Source organism: Apteryx mantelli, chromosome 21 (assembly GCF_036417845.1).
Source record: "Apteryx mantelli isolate bAptMan1 chromosome 21, bAptMan1.hap1, whole genome shotgun sequence".
NCBI lineage: Eukaryota > Metazoa > Chordata > Aves > Apterygiformes > Apterygidae > Apteryx > Apteryx mantelli.
Window position 1 is genome coordinate 14,753,988 of NC_089998.1, and position 23,599 is coordinate 14,777,586.

Below are 23,599 nucleotides of genomic sequence, written 5' to 3' on the forward strand. Positions count from 1 at the left end.
CCAGTGCTTCAGTAACAGGTAAGTGAATGGGCCGTGCTCGTCACCCCTTCCCGGTGCTCACAGGCTGGTGGCGCAGAACACTGCTCCTTATCAGTGCTTCCTGGTGTCGCGGGGATGGGCGGTGCCATCTCGGAGCTGCTCCATGGTGCCCTTTCACCGGGCCAGCACCAGAGCCTGCTTGCTGATGCCCACCACAGGCACGGGCACAGGCACGGGCAGCCTCGGGGCGCTTGTTGCTTGCTGGGAGCCCCACGGGGCCGCAGCGGGCTGCGGTTCACACGCCCGAGCTGGCCAGCTGCGGCACCATGCGGCAAGCACGCGAGGGCGCCATTGCAGGTCTCACCTCCCTCCCGCTCCCGCTGCTCCCCCCTGCCCCTCCCGCTCGGTCCGTAGCCAGCGCACGCATGGTGCTCAAGCACCGGGCCCTCGCTGCAGCCACGCTGCATTGGCGGCCTGCGCATGCGCAGCAGCGGGGAGCAGCACGGCGGCAAGCGGGGCTGGCATTTTCGCTCGGTGGCGGTGGTGGGTGAGGGCCAAGGCCACTCAGAGTCGAGGATCTGGGGGTGCCAGTGAGGCGAGCGCAGGCCTTTGAGCGGCTGCGGGCGTCAGGTTGCATCCTGGCTGCTGGTGCCATTGGTGCGTGGAGGCGGCAGTGCAGGGCAAGGGGTGGCGGGGACTGGGCCTGGCGCCGCACCGCGCTGCGCCGCGCAAGGAGCGCAGGGCAGGGTCTGCGTGGGGCAGGGTCTGCTGGAGCGCGGTCGGACTTTTCCTGCCTCGTGTGTCGCCTTTAGGGCCCCAGTTCCTCCCCAGCGCGGGCCGGGGCGTGCGCTCGCCCCTGCGGATGCGGCCCAGAGGAGCGGGGAGGCAGGCGGGCCCCAGAGCAGGGTTGTGGCGCGGTGTCCGCAGGAGGACGGCTCCTGTTATGGCAGGCACGCCCGAGAGTGCTGGTAAGTCCCGAGGAGGTTTAAAACTTCTGGACCCAGCAGGTTGAAGGTCAGGTGAGGTACGATTAGTGCAGCCCCAGGTTATTTCCTTGAGAGTTGTGGCTAGGCAAGCAAGAAGATGGATAGAAGAACGACACTCCCAGGCACCTGGAGGCCTCCCCCACCCCCAGGCACAGACTGTGGTCACCAGCCAACATGCGCACCAACTGACTGAAAGCCCTGCTGAGCCTCGCTGAGCCCTGCTCCCTCCTGTACGGCTGCCCCAAAGCCATGGGCTTCCCCAGTGCGGTATGTGGTGACAGGTCCTCCGTTGCCTCTGACGGCTCCCCGGGCACTCATGTGCTGCACAGGGGTCTGGATGTCTCCAGCAGTGGCCCAGCAGCCTGATGCCTCCTCTTGTCTGGCACGTAGGGTCCTTCACAGCTCTTCTGGGATATGGGGCCCTTGGGGAGTTCCCTGCTGCCTCTTCTGGCATTCTCTGCAAGCTCGTAGATCCCTCCTCCTCCTCCCCTCTCATGGGGCAGGAGACCAGTGGCTCCTCCTGCAAAGCTGACAGCCACATGCGGCACCCCTACACGCTCACTGCGCATCTGGGATGGCCCCCCTCCCACCCTGAGGGCCCTGCAGATTCCCACCCTTCCTGCAACCAGCCCCCCCAAAGCCATTAAACCACCCACAAGTCCTGCCCCAACAGCCCCACAGGCCTCTAAATGCCTCCAAACCCTGCCGCAACATGGTCACTGACTCCAGACTTTCCCCTAAACTCTGTCCCAAAGCCCCAAACAATCCTAAAACCACTCCCAGAGCCAGTCCCCGCAGCAGTGAGGTGTTCTAATAAATATGGGGGGTGATCTGTGTCTCCCCCTTGACTTGGTCCCACTTTAGAGAAAAGGGAATTTACAGCACTTCTTGGTGAAGAATCTTGACGGGTGGGTGCACAGCTGACAAACAGATTTTTCTCTCTTTTCTTCTGAGCCACCTCTTAGTAGCCTCTGTGCGTGCAAGAGGACTCTGTAAAGGTGGCTGACCTGGGATAATCATGCTGTGCACAATGCTTAAGGAGAACATTGACATAAAATTACAGGCTAAGGAATAACCTAAAAAAATAAAAGTCTTGGGAAAAGCCTAAGAGAGCACTGATGGGCTATGGGAAGCCCCAGTGATGCTGCAGAAAACAGCATAGGTTTTAGGCACCTCCTCAGAGCAGGAGAAATGTCTTACTCCAGCCCATAGGACAATGGGTGCTCTTAATTACCACCTTTAATTACCGAAAGCGTTGTGAAAGCAGAAGGGACTAGAGATGATGCATAGCAGGTTATGGACTATATGTAAAGTTTCAACAAACAACAGTCCCCTCTTCAAATAGAAACAGTTTAGTCTTAGGTAATAGATGAATGTGGCTTTGAGTAATGTGAAGAGAAGCAATTATGTCAATCACCCAGAAAGCCTTGGAGAAGTGGTCCAAGGATCTGATACCCTCACAGCCTCATCAGTCTTCTTGGTTTGTTTGGCAGGGTAGCCCACCGAAGAGGGGCATCTTGAAGAGAAGCAGCTAGACCTAGTGATCCAGTTGTTCATTTTGGTCATCACCTGTGAGGTCAGCATCCGAGCATAAGAGGAATCTAGGAGCTGTATCAAAAAAGTAATAGGTTTGAAGCAGAGAGAGGCAAATCAAGTGCTGTTGTACTTCCGTGTAGCTAAAGACTGAGAGACTTGTTGGTTAAGCGTGTGTATACAAGGGTTTGAGAAAGGATACTGAACAGTAACAATAATACTGAAGCAGAATAAAAATCAGGTTTCATGGAAGATGGTGTAGGTAAGTATTAGGTGATGTGCTTCCCTGTCTATTAACCTAGCCCTAATTGCTGTGTGTCATGTTTCCAAACTGTTTACCCTGCAATGTATGATGCAAGGTGCTGTATTAAGACCTTTCCTTTAAGGAAAAGAAAAAAAAAAAGAAAAGAAAAGAACACGGTAAAGAGAAAAAGAACATGCATAAATCTAAGTAATGTTTCACTGCAAGTAAAATGCAAGTTTATCTCTTTCTAACGGAGGTGGAACCAATGATAGGAAATGCTGACAAAGAGAAAAGCTGGACAAGCAGTTTTTTTGTGATTAATACTGAAGGGATGGGATGAAACAAGGAAGCAAAAATGCAGTTTAGCGGACCCTTGATATCACCAGAAACTGCTACAGAAGGAGGTGTTCTGGCATGGGTAACTAAGGTAACTCTTGATAATGACTGTTAGTTATTTCGGCCTCCCAGAGGCAGCACTGAGGACCAAGTAACCCGTTCCGTTTTGTTATCATACGTGCATATATAGAAAGGGAAAGATATAATATTTAATTTTTAGATTAATTGCCATGGCTGAAGTTGAAGAGATCAGAAAAATGTAAGCAAGCTGAAGTAATGAAATCAAATGGAACCAACTGAGAGCTGGAACCAACTCCATCGCCCAAAAAGGGAAAGCCCGTTCCTCCTGGCGAGGAAGGATCGCCATTAATAGCGGTCGAAATAATAGATCACCAGCATACAATGGAAGGTCTGTACGCATTACAGAAAGTATGCTACATACATATATTTCTGCGCATGTGACTTTATGCATCTATGACAAGACAGCAAACTATTACCTTAGGGGAATGATGGTCAAGTGGCCAGAGTTACTGAAGAGACAGAGAGACAGAAGTGTCCAAATTGTAAAGTTAAGAGAGCGCTTTCAGGAAGGCTCAGTTAGCACAACCCCAGGTTAATTACCTGGCAATGGTACTTGGGGAAACGGGAAGACAGTAGATGGAAGAAAGGTTAAAGCCTTGTGGAGTTAAGGCTCCTTCTCATCAGCACTTAGAGCAGTTTTAGGAGGATTTAATTTCCCCCTGTAGTGTTAACATAGCTTTGCTGGTATCAGCAGACTGTGGTGGAAATTACTGGAAAGGAGTCAGGAACGGAACAAGGAACGTGAGGCTGCTTTCACTGAACTGGAAGAAGTGGCTGTAAAATCTGCTGCCCTCAAATTCCCAGGACAAAGCAAGCCTTTTTCAGTAATGCTTTCCACATCTGCTGAGTCCATGGGAGCAGCACCGTTAGAAAACAGCGGTAAGGGAAAGTGGGTGCCAGTAGCATCATCCTTACATCCCCTTTGGGGCCAGAACAAAAATTCTCCGGCTGCGAGAAAGACTGTTTAGCAGCAGTCTGGGCTGTAACTGTCTTTGAGACTTTCACCTTTGAGAGGACAGAGGCAATCCAATCTGCTCAATTCCCTCTGAAGTAGCTAATGTCAGGGAAGCGAATAGACAGCAGAGTATCATCTATCCGAGTGGCACAGCGGGCACTAATCTTAACGAGCGGGGTGCGGTGGGGTGGGGGGGTTTACTGTGCAAGTGTTACAAGAAGTGGATCTTCTTGTGTGTGTCTGAATTGACAGAGCACAGTTGTGCCAAAAATGTGGACACAGGAGGCTTCTGAAAGATTAATCTCTAGTGGCTACTTAGTCTAACTTCCCTTTCACAGCAAGCCCGACTGTCGTCATAGCTTCCAAAGCAGAGATTGGGGGAAGCAGTATTTGTGGCTTGTGTATTCTTGTTTACCTTGCTTGTGTGTGTATTAGATCCGCTTTTGTGCTTATAAACAGCTTTGGATTCTTATGATTCTCTGCAGAGCTTTGAATGTTTTTTTTGTTTGTTTTTTTGCTTTGCTTTATACTTTTGTAGGGCGATGGATTTTACTATGCCTCCATCAACAAGCACTGGCTGACAAAGTTGTTATGTCCCAGCAGAGACTCTTAGGCAAGACGGAGGAGTTCAGCTACGCAGCCTGCCAGAAGAATGTCGCCTGGGAGGGGTTGCTAGCCTTGAGCTATAGGCGCTGGTGCATATAGCTCGTTCTGTCAGACATGAAGAGGTTTTCTTTGGCTGCAGAAATTTTAGCTTGGCTTTATACCCTATAGTGGTAATATTTTTGTATTTATAAATTGTGTTAATTCTAGGTGTTCAGAACATCGGGGAACGACTGTATGCCACCATGAAGAACTACAGGCTACCGCCCTCAGCCCTTTGTAAGTTATCACGTGTCAAGAGCAGCCAGGAGACTCCCAATGCCGATGGAAAGGTTCTCTGCTTGGTCCTGACGAGGAGCCTTTGGCCATAGGAGGGTCGGCCGCGTCCTTACCGGACTTGTGAGTAATAAGCCACAATTCACAGACCAGCAAAGGAGGGGGGGAATAGCGCCTGGTAGCCCAATCGCTACGGCATTGCTGTTGCTAGCGAGGCCACAAGGTGGCTGCTTAATGTCATAACAGCAACTTGGGACCCCAGAATAAAAACCGCTACAGTGCTTAAAGGAGGATCTGTGTTTGCCCAGGTTAGGGAACCATCATTAAAGCTTTGGGGGGGGGGGAAGAGCTCCAAAACGAGACTCTCCCAGTGACCTTGGTGGTTTGATTCATTTGCAGGCTAACGTTCTGAGGGCTGGCAACTTGAAGAGGAGCAGCTCAGCCCATTTTGTTGATTTTGGTGATACTGTTTTAAGGAAGCGTGTTATTACAGAAGGGGTCTAGAAGGATTTTCAAACAAGACGGGAAAGAGCAAGGAAGATTGGAGAGTGGAAAAACTAGGTGCCATGGGTACTGAAGTTGTTAAGGGCTGCGAGAATTTGGGGTTAAGCCTCTGAAAGGGGCTAAGGCACAAGGAGTAGTAAAATACCGTGAGTGAACACAAAGTTCCTCCCCAGTCTGTGCCTGTGCGTGCACCCTCGCTCTTGCAGACGCAGACACCCTGGAGCTGTAGGGAAACAGGCCAGCAGACCCACAAGTGGGCTTTGGGCACGGTGGTGTGCAGAGAGCTCTGCGTGTTTGGCAGGTGAACAGGGATGGAGAGTGGCAAGGGCTGTTCCAGGCTGTCTGGATCCATCCAGTTCTGCTCCCTGTCCCTCTGTCCAGCTCTCCATCCTTCTCTTTCTTTCTCCATGGCTCGGTCCGGTGCCCCATCCCTTTGTTTAGCTACTCTTTTCTCTGCCCAGCTGCCCATTCCTCTTGTACGCTTTCCATCCCTCTCTCAATACCTACATCCCTCTGACTGGCTCCCTGTTGCTCTGTCCAGCTCCTCTTCCTCTCCCTATCCCACTACCTGCTCGCTGTCCTTCTGTCCGCCTCCCCATCCTTCTGCCGCTCTCATCTGTCTCTCTGTACCTCTCTTTGCCTCTCCAGCCCTCTGTCCTTCTCTCCAGCCTTCTCTATTTCCATCCCTTTGTTCAGCTCCCCATCCATCTATTGGCCTCCCTATCCCTCTTTTCTGCTGTTCTATCCCATCTCTCTGTCTGACTTTCCCTCCCTCTTTTTCTCTCCCCACCCTTCTGGCTGGTTCTTCATCCTTCTCTTTCTCTTCCCATTGCTCTGACCAGCTCCCTGTCCCTCTCTTCCAGTCCCCATTCCTCTCTCTGGTTCTTCCCCCTTCTCTTTTGCTGCCTGTCCCTCTGTCTGCCTCCGCTTCCCTCCTTTCCTCTCTTTATTCTTCTGTCCACCTCTGTATCTCTGTTTTTCCCTCTTCTGCTCCCCAGTCCTTTGTGCAGCCCTCCATCCATCTGTCTGGCCCTCTATCCCTCTCTGTCTATTCCTTTGTGCAGCACCCTTAACCCTGGGGCCAGGTCTCTAGTCTTCTCTTTCTTTTTCCATCCGTCTGCCAAGCTCTTTATTCCTCTTTTCTTCTCTTCTGTTCTCTGTCCCTGTGCCCAGCTGAAGGTCTGTCATTCCTTTGTGTTTTGTCTGGTGTGGCAGGTGCCAAGAGGCAGTTGGCACTCAGCAGAGATGATCAGCAACACCCAGAGGGTCCCATCAATCTGCCTGGTTTGGGTCTTGTGAGACACCTCTGCAGGGACTTTGCGTGCTCGGCAGGCAAGTGGGTTGGAGTGTGGCGAGAGCTTTTCCGGGCTGACTGGATCCGTCCGGTTCCACTCCCTGTCCCTCTGTCCAGCTCGCCATCCTTCTCTTTCTTTCCCTGTCACTCTGTCCGGTGCCAGCAGCAACCAGTGGGTCCCATCAGTCTGCCTGGTTTCAGTCATGTCAGACACCTCTGCAGTGACTCTGCGTGTGGAGGGCTGTGGCTGTGCAGTGGGGGAGCAATAATGGGCCAAAGATGCAGTGGGGGATGTAGCAGGCAGTGAAGAGGCTCCTGGGGAAGGAAGGTGTCACGGAGGCAGAGAGCAGCAGAGGCTCTGAGTACTCGGATGTTAGGACAGGTGCTCGTGGTAGGGCGGTCTGGAGCTGCTGCTGTTGTTGTCTGTCCTACTCGTCAGCGCAGTCTGCAGTTATTGCGTTTTGTCCGCCTGTGCGCAGACGGGGCTGCTGTGTGGTGCAGCTTGAGTCACGATCGTGATGCTGGCATTGAGCCCAGTTTTCTGTCAGGTCTGCCTTTATGCAAACTGGTGTCTTCCCTACATCAGCCTTGCTCTGCTCCTCTTCCAGGAGCCTGCGCTCAACTCTGCTTTCTGGCACACTGTCGTGTCATAGGGCTTTCCAGTAGGGTCTGTCTGACTTGGGCCGCTTGTGTTGTCCGCTAGGCAGCCTGAGCGAGTGAAGCAAAATACTCCTCCTGGCACTGTCCCAGCCAGAGTCAGTTTCCCATCAGCTCAGTCTCTCCAGAGTTTGGAGTTTTTGGAGGCCTTAGTTTTTATCCTGCCTTGGCTGGACAGCGCTTTCTGAGAGTGTCTGTCCGTGGCAGTTTCCCTGAGGAGGATGATCTACCAAAGGCTGGAGGTGGCCAGGTGACTGAGCGAGCCTGACTGTATGTGAGGGTTGCTGTGACATCCCTGCGATGAAATGGAGCCAGAGAGGGTGAGTGAAGCAGCACAGAGGGTCAGTCATAATTGCGGAAACAATTATGAGCCTTGGACTAGGGAGTAGTTTTAGGAGGGCTGTGCCTCTCAGTAACCATTCTGGCCGCTTTGCAGGTGGCTGAAGCATAGTCCAGCAGTCAAAGGAGCATTGTCACAGCTGGGAGCTCTGTGGAGATCTGTGGCTGGCCATGGAGGATGAGCTCTGACTTGCAGCGTTGACACAGCTAAATCCTGGGACTGCACTGTATGTGAGCAGGGCTGGGAGGTGGAAGCTGGTTTTGCCCTAGGTGGTTACTGGTGTCATTGGCTGTGGATGTTTGCCCATAGAGCTGAGAGGACCAAAAATGTAATTGTCTGTAACACAGATGAATTAGTGCTTGCAGTGTTTCAGGTAGGTTCAGTGGAAGTGCAGTTTAGTGCAGTCCAGTGGCATGATTCTTGCACATGCTCACATTTGAACGGTGGCTAAAACCAAGCCTATAAACAGCAACTGTCACGTGATTTTGGTGCGTGTCTTCCTGTTCTGCTGCCATTCTAAATGAAGGGGAAACTTCTTAAACTGTGGGCAAAACCCCATGGCTTCTCTGTACTGTTCTCATGCTCATGGGTGCTTTGGTGTTTCTTGCTTAAAGCTGAGGGTTTGAAGTTTTTCACTTAAGGTTTATTGTTTAGTTTGTTGTTGAGGGTCTGTCACTCAGGGGTTATGGTGTATTACTTCATTTTGTGGGGCTCAGTCTTTATCAGTCAGAGTTTACAGTTTGCTCATTTAGCAATCAGGGCACAGAATTTAAAATCCAACCTCATCCCTAAATTTTAAAGCTTTGGCAACCATTTGGATTCCAAGATTTGCAGTTTGTCACTTAGGGTGCAGGGTTTACAGCTTACTGATAAACAAAAAGGGATAAATCCTTGGATAATAAACTGTAAGCCCTGAAGCCTAAGCAGCAGGCTGCAAACCCTCCTTCGAGGTTTGTAACCTTCCCCTGTACCCAGCATTCAGCTCTGCGCGCTGACTTGAGGTCTGGGTTTCATGCAGCGCAGGCCCATCACACCGAGACTGGCGATGCGATGGGTGAGCTGAGCACTGTGAAAGTGTCCTGCAGGGCTCTAGTCTGGGGTAGGGCAGAAGCACAGGCAGGCGAGATCAGGCATTTTCCTCTCAACTCTCAGAGCTGGATCCTGTCCCTGAAGGAAAGAGCAGAGGGGGTAGGTTGTTGACTACTCAGAAACCTGCCACGTCAGGGGCAGCAGCAGGAGCTGACCCTTCCCTGACAGATGGATGAACGCTGGTGTGGTCATGACTCTTCGGGTGTCACAGGATAAGGGGAAGCATGGCAGACTCACGCCCAGGTGTTGTTTCTGTTCAGTAAAACAATAAACAGTTGCTTTATTCTTTGCACTCATGTCTGTGGTTCCTGCCATTGCTTTGCCTGAAGATAATGCTCAGGGGAGGAGGTTACACATTGTGTGTGCTGCTGGGAGCTGGTCCCCAAGTCCCTCGTACTTTGGTGTCCCTGCGGTTCCCAGGGAACCCAGTGCTGTTCGCAGGGCTGTGGGGAATTTCCCTTGCATTGCCTGGACCTTGGGGTGGTGTCGGTGGCGTTTCTCATCATCCTGGGGGCAGCCAGGGCCCCTCCAGGGCTGCGTGAGGTCTCCAGGCTGCTTCCGGATTTGCTTTCAGCACTTCGCCATGTCCCTTGTGTGTCTGGGGAGGAGGCCTATGTGCCTGGAGCTGGGAGATAGTTTCTGTGGGGATGGGGGGAGCCTGCAGGCACTGTCCCATCAGCCACTTCGAGCCGTGTGATGTGCCTTATCGTCCCTTTTGTGTGCACCAAGGCCCTTCGTTTGTATTTTGGTTTGCCCCAGAGCCCTGTGTTTGCCCTCTGATGCCCTCAGGAGCCCTCAATTCACATTTTGGGTTGCCCTCAAGCCCCCTTTTGTGCCTTTTGGTGTGCCCCAGGGCCCTGTGTTTGCTTTGCAGCATGCCCCAAAGTTCTCCATTTAGCTTTCTCCCCTGTCCCAGAGTTTTCTGGGTGCTTCTTGGTGTGCCCCAGGGCCCTCCCTTTGCCTTCTGGTGCGCCCAGAGTCACTGTTTGCTCTATCATTGCCTTTTTTTACTTTTGTTGCACCCACAGCTCTGGATTTGTTCTCTTGTCTCCTGAATACTTCCTTTTCCTCTCTGTACACCCCAGGGGTCTCCCTTCAGCTTTCAGCAAGCTGCTCTTCGGAGTGGGGGTGCCTCTGCTACCCTGGGCACCCCAGCTGTCTGTGATGGGGCTGATAGCCATTCCCCCTCCCCAGTTCCTGATGGGCTGCAGCTGTGGGCCCTAGGGCTGGGATGATCCCCAGGTGGGGCTGGGGGGGGCAGGATGAGCCCCAGGTGGGGCTGATGGCAACAGTGGGTACACACCGGGATTGGGGTTGCAGTTGGGGGAAGCCTGTGCTGGGGCCAGTCTGGGACAATGGAGCTGCTGCTGAGCACCGCCCGCTGGGACCAGCACGGCGGCTGCACCATGGAGGAGGTGAGCAGGGCGAGGGTGTCCACACTCGGGGCTGCGGGTCCCCCACGTGCTGGGGTTCCGGCGGACGGGAGCGTCCCGGGCAACGCGGCACAACCAGGGCGCACCGGGGCTGGGGATGGCGGTGCACCGGGGCAGTGGGGGCCGCCCGAGGACGTGGTGGGGAAGAGCGGCGCACTGGGGCCATGGAGAGCGGGCAGGGAGGGTGTACGCCGGGGCTGTGGTGGGGCGGGGGGGTAGGAAGGGGGAGCGCCGGGGCTGTGGTGGGGTTTATTGCGCGGTCGGAGGAGCGGGGGGGGGTGGTCCTGGGTCAGACTGGGAGCGTGTCGGGGCGGGGGAGGAGGGATCCCAAGAGAATCCCTGGGGAGGACTGCGGGGGGGGGCAGAGGCAGTGTCGGAGCTGACCTGGGGCCGGTCGCGGCGGTGTCGTGGGAGTCCGGGGCCGGTGCTGGGGATCGCGGGGCCGCGCTCCCGGCTTTGCGGCGGTATCCGGGTCCCGAGGGGGGGAATAGGGTCGGGTCGGAACGGAATCGCCAGAGGGTCAAACCTGACGAAGCGCTGCACAACCCCCCCCCCCCCCACGGCATGCCGGGAGCAGTAGTCTTCCGACACTAGACTTCCGGGCGGCCATGTTGCTTTGCACTGCATGCCGGGAGCAATAGTCTTCCGGCACGGGGCTTCCGGGAGGCCATTTTAGCCTGCACGGCATTCTGGGAGGTATAGTCTTTTGGCAATGGTTTTCCCGGTGGCCATTTTGCTCTGCAGGGCATGCCGGGAGGTGTAGTCTTCCTATATTGGCCTTCTGGGAGACCATGTTGCGCCTCTCGAGGTGGCAGGAGGTGCAGGTCTCTGTCAGCGGGATTCCCAGCAGCCGTTTGCGTTGTGCTCTGTGGCAGGCCTGGAGCTGTAGTTCCAGGTGCCTGTGCCTTTTCTGCCCTGCAGCAGTGGCCTGCTGTGTCTGGTCCTTACTGGACATGTGCTGCTCACGCAAGAGTCCCCATAGGTCATCGGGGACAGTGGAATTTCCCAGTTTTTCCCTCGTACAGGTCAGGAAGTGTTTTGCATCTCTGGTGTGACCAGGCAGGGTTGTCCCCAGGGGCTGGGGCTGTTCCTCTCAGCAACGGGGAGGGCAAGGAGAGTGTGAGGGGCTGTGTGGACTGGTAGTCATAGCTTTGCTCAGAACTGAGGCTAGTTAGGCATCAGCTATGAGGAGCGGTGGTGCTGGGAGGGCTTGGTGCAGAGCTGTCCTGTTATGCAGCACAAGGGAAAGTCCTCAAGGAAACGTGATCAGCACTGTTTCTGTCCAAGGAGCCTAGAACAGCCTGAGAGACCCTGGAACAGCCACAGGTACCTCACAGCAGCCCCAGGGACGCTGTGTCCCTGCCTCCCAAGGTCATTGCATTCAGGTACCTTTAACTGTGTGGAAAGAGCCTGTAGGAGGCCTGGGCGTGCATACAGAGAATCCCCAGTTGCCTCTAAGGACCTGGAACTATAAGTATTTTCTTTACAAAGATGCAATCTCTTTGATGCCTTGCTGCTGCTTCTGTGTTGCTTGGTACCCAGGTCTACTATGTTCAGAGCCACCCTTCTTGCTGCCCTCTGCTCTGTCTCAGCTGCTGGCCAGATGAAAAGGGATGTGCGGCTAAACACCAGGCCAGGGTGTCTCAGCTGCCTGCTATAGGACAAACAGGAAGGGGAATCGGTGACAGGAAATGAAAGTACATGTGGATGAGAAACAGCTGCTTTAGAGGACTAAGATGCAACTGAGATGCAACAGGGGCAACTGAGAGGAGTAGAAGTAATGGGGGAAAATGGTGATGAGGAAGGTGTGTTGTTAGACGCAGTACAGTGGAGAAGAGAGGGAAAAATTGCTCCTATGATGAAATAAAAACTGTTCTTAAGAGATATTTGCTTTTTGCCCTTCAGGTTATGAATCTGCATGACTTCCTGAGAACTTTTCTGAGCATGTGGTGTTGTGGGTCACGACTGCCTGGGCAGCGGTCCCTAACTTGTCTGCCAAGACTATGCAACAGCTGACAGCTGCCTGTGGAATGAAAGCAAAGGCCAACTTCTCAGAGGTAAGAGACAGGGTCCAAGCAGGAAGATTATGGTGGGTGAGTTAATGCCCCAGAATCTTCAGTTTTCCCCCTTGTCTCCCCAGGACTCACACATTTGCTCCCTAGTTCCCTCAGGACCTATCCATTTGCCTTTAGGTGTGCTCCAAGGCACTGCATTTGTTCTCCTGTCCGTTAAGAAGTCTTTGTTTCTCTCTAGATCCTGCAAGATTACAAGGATCGCTCTGGAGCCCTTCTTCATGCGCTGGAGCCCTCTGTCGGCCCTCCAGTCCCTTTAGCAGCCGTCCATTCTGCTTTGGCCCCCTCCTTTGGCCTTTTAGTTTCCACCCGCAGACCTCTGTTGGCCCTCTAGACCCCTTAGCGCCCCCTCTAGTGCACTCTGGACTACTTTCAGCCTTCTTTTGTGCCCCAGAGCCATCTTCTGGCCTTCCAGCCCCTTTCACACCCCTCGAGTCCCCTCTGAACCACTCCAGAGGCCTTTGTTGTGCCCCGCAGCCCTGCTTTGGTCACCCGGCCCTCTCAGCAACCCTCTAGTCTGCCCTGGACCCGTCTTTTGGCCACAATAGTGCCCTAGAGCTGTCTTCTGGCCCCCCAGCCCTCTGTGGAACCCTGTAGTCTCCTCAGAGTCCCTCCGGAGCCCTCCGTTGGCCCTCCAGCCCCTTTAGCAGCCTTCTATTCTGCTTTGGCCCCCTCCTTTGGCCTTTTGGTTTACACCCACAGACCTCTGTAGGCCCTCTAGACCACTTAGCACCACTCTAGTCCCCTCGGAACCCTTCCAAAGGCCTTTGTCATGCCCTAAAGCTGTCTTGTGGCCCTCGAGTCCCCTTGGGACCCATCTAGTCCGCTCAGAACTCCTCTGGAGGCCTTTGTTGTGCCCTGGAGCCCTCTTTTGGCCATTCACATCCCATAGGAGCTCTTCTGTCTCCTCAGAGCACCTCCGGAGGTCGGTCTTGTTGCCCTGTTTTTATGTCTTGGCCGTGTAGTCTCCTTAGGAGCCCTCTGGTCTCCTCAGAAGCCTTCCAGGTTTCTTCCTTGTTCCTCAGAGTCATGTTTTCTCCATGTAGAGCGCTTAGCACCCCCCTAGTGCATTCTGGACTACTCTTTCAGCTTCCTTCTACCCCAGAGCTGTATCTTGGCCCTCTAGACCCCTTAGGACCCCTCTTGTTCCCCCAGAACACCTCCAGAGACCTTGGTTGTGCCCCAGAGCTGTCTTCTGGCCCTCCACACCCTGCAGAACTCTTGTCCCCTCAGACCACCTCTGGAGGTCTTCCTTGCTCCCCAGTTTTTACTTTTTTGGCCATCTAGTCCCCCTAGGACCCCTCTAGGGTGTTCCAGACTACTCTTTTTGCCTTTCTTGTTCCCTAGAGTTGTCTTTTTTGGTTTCTAGCTCCTTTAGGACTTCTGTAGTGTTCTCAGAATTGTTCCTGAGGCCTCTTATGCCCTAGAGTGCTCTTTTCATCATTCAGTTGCCTGAGCACCCCTGTTTTCCTCTGGGCCCCTTGGGAGGCCTTGGTTGTCCTATTTTGGCTTCTTTTAGTTGCTCTCTAGTCTCTCTAAGAGATGTCTGATCTGTTCTGGATTCTTCTTCAGAGTTTTGTTGTTCTGCACGGATCTCTGTTTGTCCTGTAGAGCCCTGAGGAAGCCCTTTATTTTACTTTGGACTATTCTTTCAGCCTTCCTTTTGTTCCCAAGCTCTGTTTTGGCCCTTTAGACCTTGTAGGACCCCTCTAGTGCCTTCAGAACCCCTTCTGGAAGCCTTTTTTGTGCCCTAGAGCCCTGTGTTGGTTCTCCAGTACTCTTAGCACCCCTTTTGTCTCCTTGTGTGTCTCATTCATCTAGAGAAACAGAGCTCGTGTTCCCCTGGAGATCTACCCATTCTGCCCACTGATCCCTTTTTCTAATTACTCTAGGTGCTATATAGGAAACATCTCTCTTTGGAAGAACTCACATTACAGAAGCATACATGTTCCAGGAGTTTATTCTGATCTCTTGCTTTACCCTACAGGAAATGCCACTCTGCTAGAACAGCTGTGCTATCTGCGGTTCTGGACCAATCACAGGAGTGTGGTATAGTGTGCCCTTTATAGGTTATGTGGAATGTTGTAGCTTTCTTCCTAAGCATAAGCAGAAGTGATTTCTAGTTTTTAATGCAAAGGCTAGTGCTAGTTAGGGTAAAAAATAACGTACCTCCTGATATTATGGATACAGTATATGAAGTCTCAGTAACCAAGCAGATGGTCTGCTTCATGAAAGAGGTCTGTTTATCCTTTCTGTGCTCTCCATTCTAGATACTGAGTGGAAGAAAAAGCCTTGCTTCTGCCTAGCCCTGTGTATTTATGGCTGCCATTGGTTTGCCCCTCCTCTTCCAAGGGCTTGTGGGTGGGTCAGTGGGTGGGATTAGGGTTACATAAAGCCAGGGTCTGGGGTCAGGGAGTTCATTCTGCTTTTGTTCTGCAATGGGGGCAGTGCTCTGGAATTGCCTTGGCAAATAATGGAATTTGAGGAAGTAAAGCTACCCAGGAAGACTTATTGCTGCATTTGGAGAAGCAAAGGCCATTCCTTAATGTAAGAGCAAGGGGATGGCTCAAGCTGGAGTTGTGAGCATGCCAGAAAGCTGCTTGTTGCAGGCAGTTTTTTTCTTGGGGTCAATATCTTGGTGTGGGGGTGTTCAGGGGTGAGAGAGGGCTTCTGAGTCTCCAGTTGTATCTTCTGTTACCTGTCAGTATTGTTTTCTGGTGTTTCTGTGTTTACTGTGGAAGGAATGCAGCTTCATCACTAGACTCTTTCAAGAGGATCACACTTGAGGATTTGTTTGTTCCTCTCCTGGACTGCAGACAAGAGGAGACAGCAGAGGTCCTGGGAAAACATTTCCTCTTACATTTACACCCTAGGTGTGTGGGGTGTGGGATGTTTGTTTTTTGTTTTTTTGGGGGGTAGCATCTCTGGTAACTGGGATGTGTGTGAGGTATTGCTCTCATCAGCTAGTCTGGTTTCTGGCTCGCTTGCTAGATGTTTTGCTGCTCCTCAGAAATATTGTCAGCCCTGTTCAGGGAGAAACTGTGTGGGGTTTTTGTGGCATGTAGACTTGTAGAAGAGTCCCGACTTTATCTGAAGAGGGAAGGAAGCATCCTCCCTCCCTTCAAGTGCAGTATGATGAGAAAGGAAGTCACGTCATTGGACACCAAACCCAATTGTGAGTAAGCGCATGTGCCCCAAGGGCTCAGAAACTAACCTACAAACAAGTAACAAGCTCACCTCTTTTCCTGCCCAAGCCTCAGTGCTGAGAGGGAAGAAACTGCTGGACTTCTCTGGACCACGAGGAAACAATTGGCAGTCTTGCCTGCCAGCTCCTTTGTTATGTCCGTGCCCCTGAACCCACTGCCACGTGCTCTTTTGTGGCTCTGCTTCTGACCCCTACCCTGGGTTCTGGGGCTGTATGCTTTGCTTTTTCAGGTAGTGTGTGGGCCTTTTGCAGGAATGGCTGAGGATTTCAGGTGAGGTAGAATGGGTGATCAGAATGGTGTTTCAGTTGTTAGGGCTGGTCAGTGCTGCCTGGCAGCACAGAAACTTTGTTTTGGTTTTGCAGGTGCTGTGGGTGTCCCCCCAGGCACAATGTTGGAGTTTGGAATTGGCATGGCACAGGTGAGCGGAGCGCCCATGGGGCTTTGACAGAGGGTGCACTTGCGGACGAGGCTGGAGCTGACTGGCCTGGGGGTAACTGCTTTTTCTCTGGTTTGGCAGGTGATGACGGCAAATGAGGTGACCGAAGGAAGATCGGAGAAGATGCAGCTGCCATTGAGGATGCCTCCTCAGGACAGATGGTGACCCAGAGCACTGCAGAAGCTAAGTTGAGAGGCCACGGGTGTTGGTGTGTCTTGGCTGTGTGTGCACTGACATAGTGTAGTATAGGCTCTTCTGGATGAGTGCTGTGTGTGAGGCAGAGGCGGTGGGGTGTGCCGGGCAGAAGGTGGGGGTGTGCTAGGCAAGGCAGCTCCAGCCTGTGTCTGTGTTGCTGTGTAGTCTATATGGTGTGTGTTGTAGTTGTCGTGTTTTGCTCAGGTCTTGATGATGCTCTTGTTCCTTTGTGCTCAAGGAGCACGGCTCACACTGTGCAGCACTAGTGCAGTAGGCATCCGTTGTCTTTTGCTTGGCCTGACTCATCAGCCTTGCACCAATGGATGGCGTCTTGTTCCGTGCAGCCAGCTAAAAGCGGCGGTCTGTTGCACTGGCTTTGCATTGTAGCCATTTGTTGCCGGTCATCTTTGCAGCCATCTTTGAGATCTTGTTGGCCATTCTTTTTCCGTGTGTTTTTGGCGTTCTTTCAGGGTTTTCTTCCCTGTGTTGTCACAGCTTCAGGTCTTTCTTGCTGGCCTCTTCTGCATCAATATTTCTTGCTTTTCCAGCCCCTTTCTGTCATGGGTGGTGGTATTAGACTCTTTTTTGGGCTTATCCAGAGCATCAGAGCTGCACAGTTGTGGCATCATAGAGTTTTCTGGCCAGCAGCGTCTTATACTTGGGAATAGTTCTTTTTGTGTAGGGCTCTATTGCATGTCTGTGTCTCATGTTTGTATGTCTGTCTGTGTGTTTGGGGCTGGAGCTGCCTTGCCTGTAGGTGTTAGCAATGGTGGTGTGTAGAGTGTGGCAGTGTTGGACTGGAATGGTGATTGGTCAGCATCTGTGTGCTGCACTTTATGTTGTTGTTTTGCAGATGTGGCACAGTGGTGCGAGTGCCTGCAGGGGACTGGGGAAGACAGGGTCATGTCCTAAGAAGGTGAGCTAGAGATTTGTTGTTGGAAGCAATGTTGTGTGCAGTGGTTCCCGGATCCATTTTTGCTTTGTGCTTGTCAGTGTGGTGCGATGTGCAGAGTGGGTTGCTTGTGCTCAGGAGAGGCATGGCAAGGTGAGAGTTGGTCTGAGAGAGGAAGCAGAGCCTAGCAGAGGGCTGTTGTCTTGTTGGTGCTGTCCCCGTTGCCCACTGCTGTTCTAGTTTTACAGGTGTGGTGACAGACTTTGGCATGGTGACCCATGGTGTGGCAGTCAGGATTGGTGAGCAGAGCAGGTAAGGGTGTGGGAGCAAATGCTTGATGTGGATTTGCTGTGGTTTTGCAGGCGTCACCTGAGCGCATGATTTCTCTTTGTTTGCAGGTTTTGCAGGAAGTTGTGGAGAAGAGAAGTTGAGTGCTGACAAGAGCCTGAGCAGGTGAGAGGAGGAGCTTGTTGGGTCAGAAGTTTATTGTGCGGTGGGTGGTGTTGTGCTTCCTGTTGGTGATGTCTTTTGCTCTGTTTTTTTCAGGTACAGTGTGGCCCTTTCCCAGGCATGGCTGGGGATTTCAGGTGAGTGGGTTACTGTTGGACATTGTGGGGTTGGTGAGTGTTGCCTGGCAGAAGAGTCACTTTGTGTTGTTTTTGCAGGTGCTGTGGGCATCTGCCCCCCCAGCCACGACGTTGGCATTTGGAATTGGAGCAGTGCAGGTGAGCAGAGTGCCCATGGCTCTTTGGCGGAGGGCGTTCCTGCGGACGAGGCTAGAGCTGGCTGGCCTGGGGGTGACTGCTTGCACTCTGGTTTAGCAGGTGATGAAGGCGAATGGGGCGACTGGAGGCAGATGAGAGAGGATGCAGCTGCCATTGAGGATGCCTCTTGAGGATGGATGGTGACCCAGAGCACTGCAGAAGCTAAGTTGAGGGGCCACAGGTGTTGGTGTGTCTTGACCCTGTGTGAGCGTGTGTGTGTGTGGGCGCACGCACTGACAGCAAGTGTAGTGCAGAGGGTTCTTCTGGATGAGTGCTTGTGTGTGAGGCAGAGGCAGTGGGTGTGCATGGCAGAGGTGAGGGTGTGCTAGGCAGGGCAGCTGCAGCCTCTGTCTGCAGTGTTGTGTCGTCTATGTGGTGTGTGTTGTAGCTGTGCTACCTTTTGCTCAGGTCTTGATGTTGCTCTTGTTCCTTGTGCTCAATGAGCATGGCCCATGTGGAAGAATGGTTAAGTGAAAAGGGGCATGATCTCTTAGAAGTGAGCAATCCTGTCTTCATGATGGAGGGAGGATCCCACGGCTATGTGAACTGTCCTTGAACATTCCTAGACCATTACAAAAGGGAAAGGCAAGTAGTCGTAAACAAGTCAAGGAGGGGGCCGACAAGCCCCTCCATGTGAACAGCAACTTTGCACCAATCATGTATTCGCTTTAGGCGCGTGGACAGAAACTGTAGCCAATCATACAGCTATTGCTAGTGCATGCTTATTGCTTGTCTATATATACTTTGTGTAAGCTCTAATAAAGGGAGAACGACCATACTCATATTGAGACTCATCGTTACTCCGGGTCCATCCCCCCCACTCCGACAGGCCCACACTGTGCAGCACTAGCGTGGTGGGGTTGGGGTTTGGGGTTTGGGTTTGGGGGTTGGGGTTGCGTTAGGTTTGGGGTTTGGGGGGGGCGGTGCACACGTGCGTGTGTGTGTGTGCATGTGTGTGTGTGCTGAGCTATGTGTGTGCAAGTGCATGTGCATGTGTGTGCTGGGGTGTGCATGTGCATGAAGGGGTGTGCACTGGGGTGTGCGTGCATGTGCATGGTGGGGTGTGCATGTGTGTGCATGTACATGTGTGCACTGGGAGTGTGCGTGCCACACTAGCGCGCACAGTTGGTTTTAGCTGCCGCCAAGCCAGTCCTCTAGGCGCAGCCTCTTTTTTTGCACGTCCGCTCTGCTGTCTCCGTGGTATCACTGCCTCCAGGGCTAAGTCACAGCAAAGTGCAGGCACCTGGCAGGTAGCATGAGGTTTCAGTTCATCCTCCATTCATATGCTGCCTCCTGCGAGCCTGTCGTCGTAATAACTGTCAAGTTTAGACATTAAAAAAAAAAAAAAAAAAAAGCAACTGGGAACAACACGAGCTTAGGTGCTTCAAGAGCTGCAGCGTGCCTGGGGTTCCTGGATGCGGCACGGGAACAGGCCCCTTCTGCTCTGTGCTGCAGTAAAGTCCTGCTGAGCGGCCGTGGAGTGCGGCAGCCCACAGTGCCCTCCTCAGACGCTGCCGCTGGAGAAGCACCTTCGTGGAGAAAAGAGGAAGTGGCGCCCCAGGGCGATGGGAGCCGGGGCGCCTGATGGCATCGCATTAGCCACCATGGCAGATTTTGCCGCTAGTGCGGCACGAATGCTGTTGCCTCTGCCGCCTAGAGCGCTTTAAGGAGGGGGGGGGGTCTCAGCCCCGCAGGAGGGGCTCTCCAGGGGTACAGGAGGGCTTTCTGCAGCTCCTCTCCTATGGGAAGGCTTCGATCCTGCCAGATGCCTCAAAGCATGGAGGTCTCTGTGTGGCTTTGCCCTGTGCTGCCAGGCGGAGTCGTTCCCCCAGCAGCTAGGGGCTTTGCAGAAAGCAATTGCCTGGGTCCCCCGGGTGCAAGCTTGGTGCTCCCTGCTCCAACATCTTGGCCCGGGCGCCTGCCCCAGCGCTGGCCGCGGGGCAGGGGGGACGAGGCCAGCCATGTCCTGGGCACACGTATGCTTCCTGGTGGGCAGGAGGGAAGAGCTGCAAGGAAAGACGCAGGCGCTCCCCAAATCTTGCGCTGGTCTCCGGGGAAGGTCTGGTTTGCAGCAGAGGGTGGTAAAACACATGCTTTTACCCACCAGCCGCCCCAGACAATTCCCCTCCCCTGTATCATAACTCTTTCCTGCTGTTTAGTTGACACGCACATTCTCCCTGGATCAGCACCTAAGAATGCTAATGAACTTAGTTACTTAATTTGACTATTGCACAGCTTTCCTGGAAAATCCCAAGGGAGCAATGAGCACACGTCACCCAGCATGGGCTCCTCCACCTGCACGAAACTCTGCCCCTCTCCCCCCTAGTTTAACTTCGCAGCTTAAACTAAGCCTAGAGCGAGTGAAAACCCCATCAGCCGATGAAAAGGAGCTGCCTCCCACCAAGGGGCCTTTAGGCTGCCTGAACGCTCCCTCCTTGCTAGAAATCCCACTGTGCCCCTCGCAAAGGGGGAGCAGCTCCCCAGCTGCTTCTGTCTTCCCAGCTGTTCACTGCTCCTTAAATGCTCCGGAGAGCTCATTGGGGCAGCAGGCTACAGCAGCTCAGCAGACATCTTCCTTGCACTCGAAAAAGTTAGGGTTAGGGTTAGTGGTTAGGGTTAGGGTTTAGGGTTAGGGCTATGGTTAGGGTTAGGGTTAGTGGTTAGGGTTAGGGTTTAGGGTTAGGGCTATGGTTAGGGTTAGGGTTAGGCTCTTATAGCCCCGGTGGGGACGTGGCCGTCGCGGGCTGGGCCCCTGCCAAGGCCCGCAGGAACACGTGTGCTGCGGGAATGCCAGCCTGGGCTGCCACCTCCAGGGTCCCTTGGGGGCCCCAGGGCACCATGTCCCCTGTGTCCCTGGGCCCTTCAGTGCCCCCCATGCCCCGTGGTGTCCCCGTGTTCCCTATGCTCCTCAGTGTCCCCCCTGTCCCCCATGTCCCCTATGCCCCTTGCTGTCCCCATGTCCCCTATGCCCCTTGGTGTCCCCCATGTTCTCTACATCCCCATGCCCCTTGGTGTCCCCTATGCCCCTCAGTGTCCCCCATGTCCCCATGCCCCATGGTGTCCCAGGGTCCCCTGTGCCCCTCGGTGTCCCTGTGTCCCCCTTGGTGTCCCATCCCCGTGGCCGGGTGTCCCCCCCACCCTGTCGGCGAGCACAAGATCCAGCTCCTTCAATGCCAAAGATTTATTGAGCTAGGGGAAGGAGTGGCCGGCGTGGGGGCCGGCACAGGGGACAGCGCTGGAGGGGACGCAGGATCCCTCGGGTGCCCTCAGAACCAGCCGGCACCTGGGGGGGAGAGAGAGGCTGAACTGAGGGGACAGTGGTGGCACGGTGTCCCTGTGCCACCCGTGTCCCTGTTCCCGTGGGCACCATGTCCCTGTGCTCCCCACGTCCTCATCCCCGTGGGCACTGAGTCCCCGCACCCCCCCCCCCCGCATATACTTATCCCCTTGGGCACCATGTCCCTGCATCCCCCCATGTCCCCATCCCCATGGGCACCATGTCCCATGCCCCCCCATACCCCCATGTCCCTGTCCCCATGTCCCCCAGACCCCCATGACCCCGTGTTCCCATCTCCCACAGGCACCATATCCCCATGTCCCTGTGTCCCCATCCCCCATGGGTACCATGTCCCCGTGTCCCCATGTCCCTGTTCCCGCGCCCACCAGCCCCCATGACCCTGTGTCCTCGTCCTGGAGGGGCACCATGTCCCCATGCCTGCAGCACCCATGGGTGCGGGCGCATTCCCGGGCGGCCGCCCCACCCCGGGCGCCGCTTTGAAGTGGCTGCTGGTGCCGCCGAGCCCTCGCGGTGGGCACGGCCGGGCACAAGGGCCCTTCACCTGGGGTGGGGCTGCCTGGATGCCTGGGCCCCCAGCTGGGTGGTGGGGGGGGGGTGAAGAGGGAGGGGGCCTCACCTGGGGTCAGGGCTGGCACCAGCGGAGGTTGGTGCAGATGCTGGCGGGCTTCTCGTCCCGCACCAGCCCTGCCTCGATGGGCTCCAGGTAGTGGCTCACCAGGTTGTGGCAGCGCTCGGATATCTCCCGCGGCAGCAGGGAGCACACCGTGCAGGCCGCCTGCGTCACCCAGGTCTGCACCGGCACAGCCCTGCGTCAGGCGCCGCCTCACACGCGCTCGCGTGGCCTCGCATGGCAGGCGCCGCCTTGCACGGGCTTGCATGAGCTCGCACGGCTTTGCACGGCAGGCACTGCCTCACACGGGCTTGCATGAGCTCGCACAGGCTTGCATGGCTTTGCACCGTGAGCACTGCCTTGCACGGGCTTGCATGAGCTCGCACAGGCTTGCATGGCTTTGCACCGTGAGCACTGCCTTGCACAGGCTTGCATGAGCTCGCATGGCCTTGCACGGCAGGCACCACCTTGCACGGGCTTGCACAAGCCGGCACGGCCTTGCATTGGCTGGCATGAGCTCGCATGGCCTTGCATGGTGGGCACCGCCTTGCATGGGCTTGCACGAGCTTGCACAGCCTCGCACGGCTTTGCATGGTGGGCACCCCCTTGCACAGCCTTGCACGCCAGGCATCCCCTTGCACAGCCTCGTGCAGCCTTGCACACCCCTGCATGGACCTCGCACGCCCCTTGCACACCCCTCGCACACCCCGGCCCCTACCATGTTGTGCGTGTTGGGCACCAGACTCTTGAGCTTCTTGAGGACCTTCTTGCAGATTGCGCAGCGCAGTCCGCCGGGGTCCTGTCCAGCAGCCCCCTGCGTGCCCGGCACCGTGAGCACCCGCCGGGCACCCTGCCCACCCCCTGGGTGCCCCAGCGGTGCCCAGCCAGGGCCCACCCACAGCCTCCACTGGTGCCCACCCAGTGCCCCCCATGGTGTCGGCCCCACTGGTGCCCACCCAGTGCCCCTCTGGGTGTCCCTACTGATGCCCTCCCAGTGCCCACCAATGCTCCCATGGGTGCCCCATGGATGCCCACCCAGTGCTCCCATGGGTGTCCCATAGATGTCCACCCAGTGCTTGCCAGTTCCCACCCAGTGCCTGCAAGGGTGTCCCCATGGGTGCCCCCATGGGTACCTCCTTGATGCCCACCCAGTGCCCCCAAGGGTGCCCCCCATGCACCCCGTGCCCGCTCACCATCCTCTCCAGCATCTGCAGGTCCTCGAACAGGAGCTGCAGGCCATCCCCCGAGGCAGAGGGGACCTGGCACTCCAGGGTGTCCGGGCTGCACCCCTTGGGCCTCGCGGGCACAGCCGGGACCCTGGGGTGCAGCCCCTCGGCCCCCATGCCGGCCAGCAGCAGGGCTGGGCACCGCGTCAGGGGCCGCTGGCACCCGCACTGTCCCCAAACCTCCCGCGTCCCCACCCCTGTGTCCCCACCCCTCCATGTCCCTGACCCTCCGGTGTCCCAGATTCTCCCGTACCCCCGTGTCCCCATCCCTGTCCCCCCATCCCTGTCCCCTCCATGTCCCTTGGTGTCCCCACCCCTCCTTCCTCCCATGTCCCTGTTCCCTCTTGTCTCCATCCCTCCGTATCCCCACATGTCCCCATCTGCTGGTGTCCCCATCCCTCCCGTCCCCTCCCGTCCCATGTCCCCATCCCTGTCCTCTGTGTCCCCCCATTCCCCACATCCCCATCCCTCCCACCTCTCCACATCTCTGTCTCTGTCCTCCATGTCCCCCTGTCCCCCCATGTCCCCATCCCTCCTGTCTCTCCACCGTTGGAGTGAGGGAGGGGACCCCGGAGTAACGATGAGTCTCA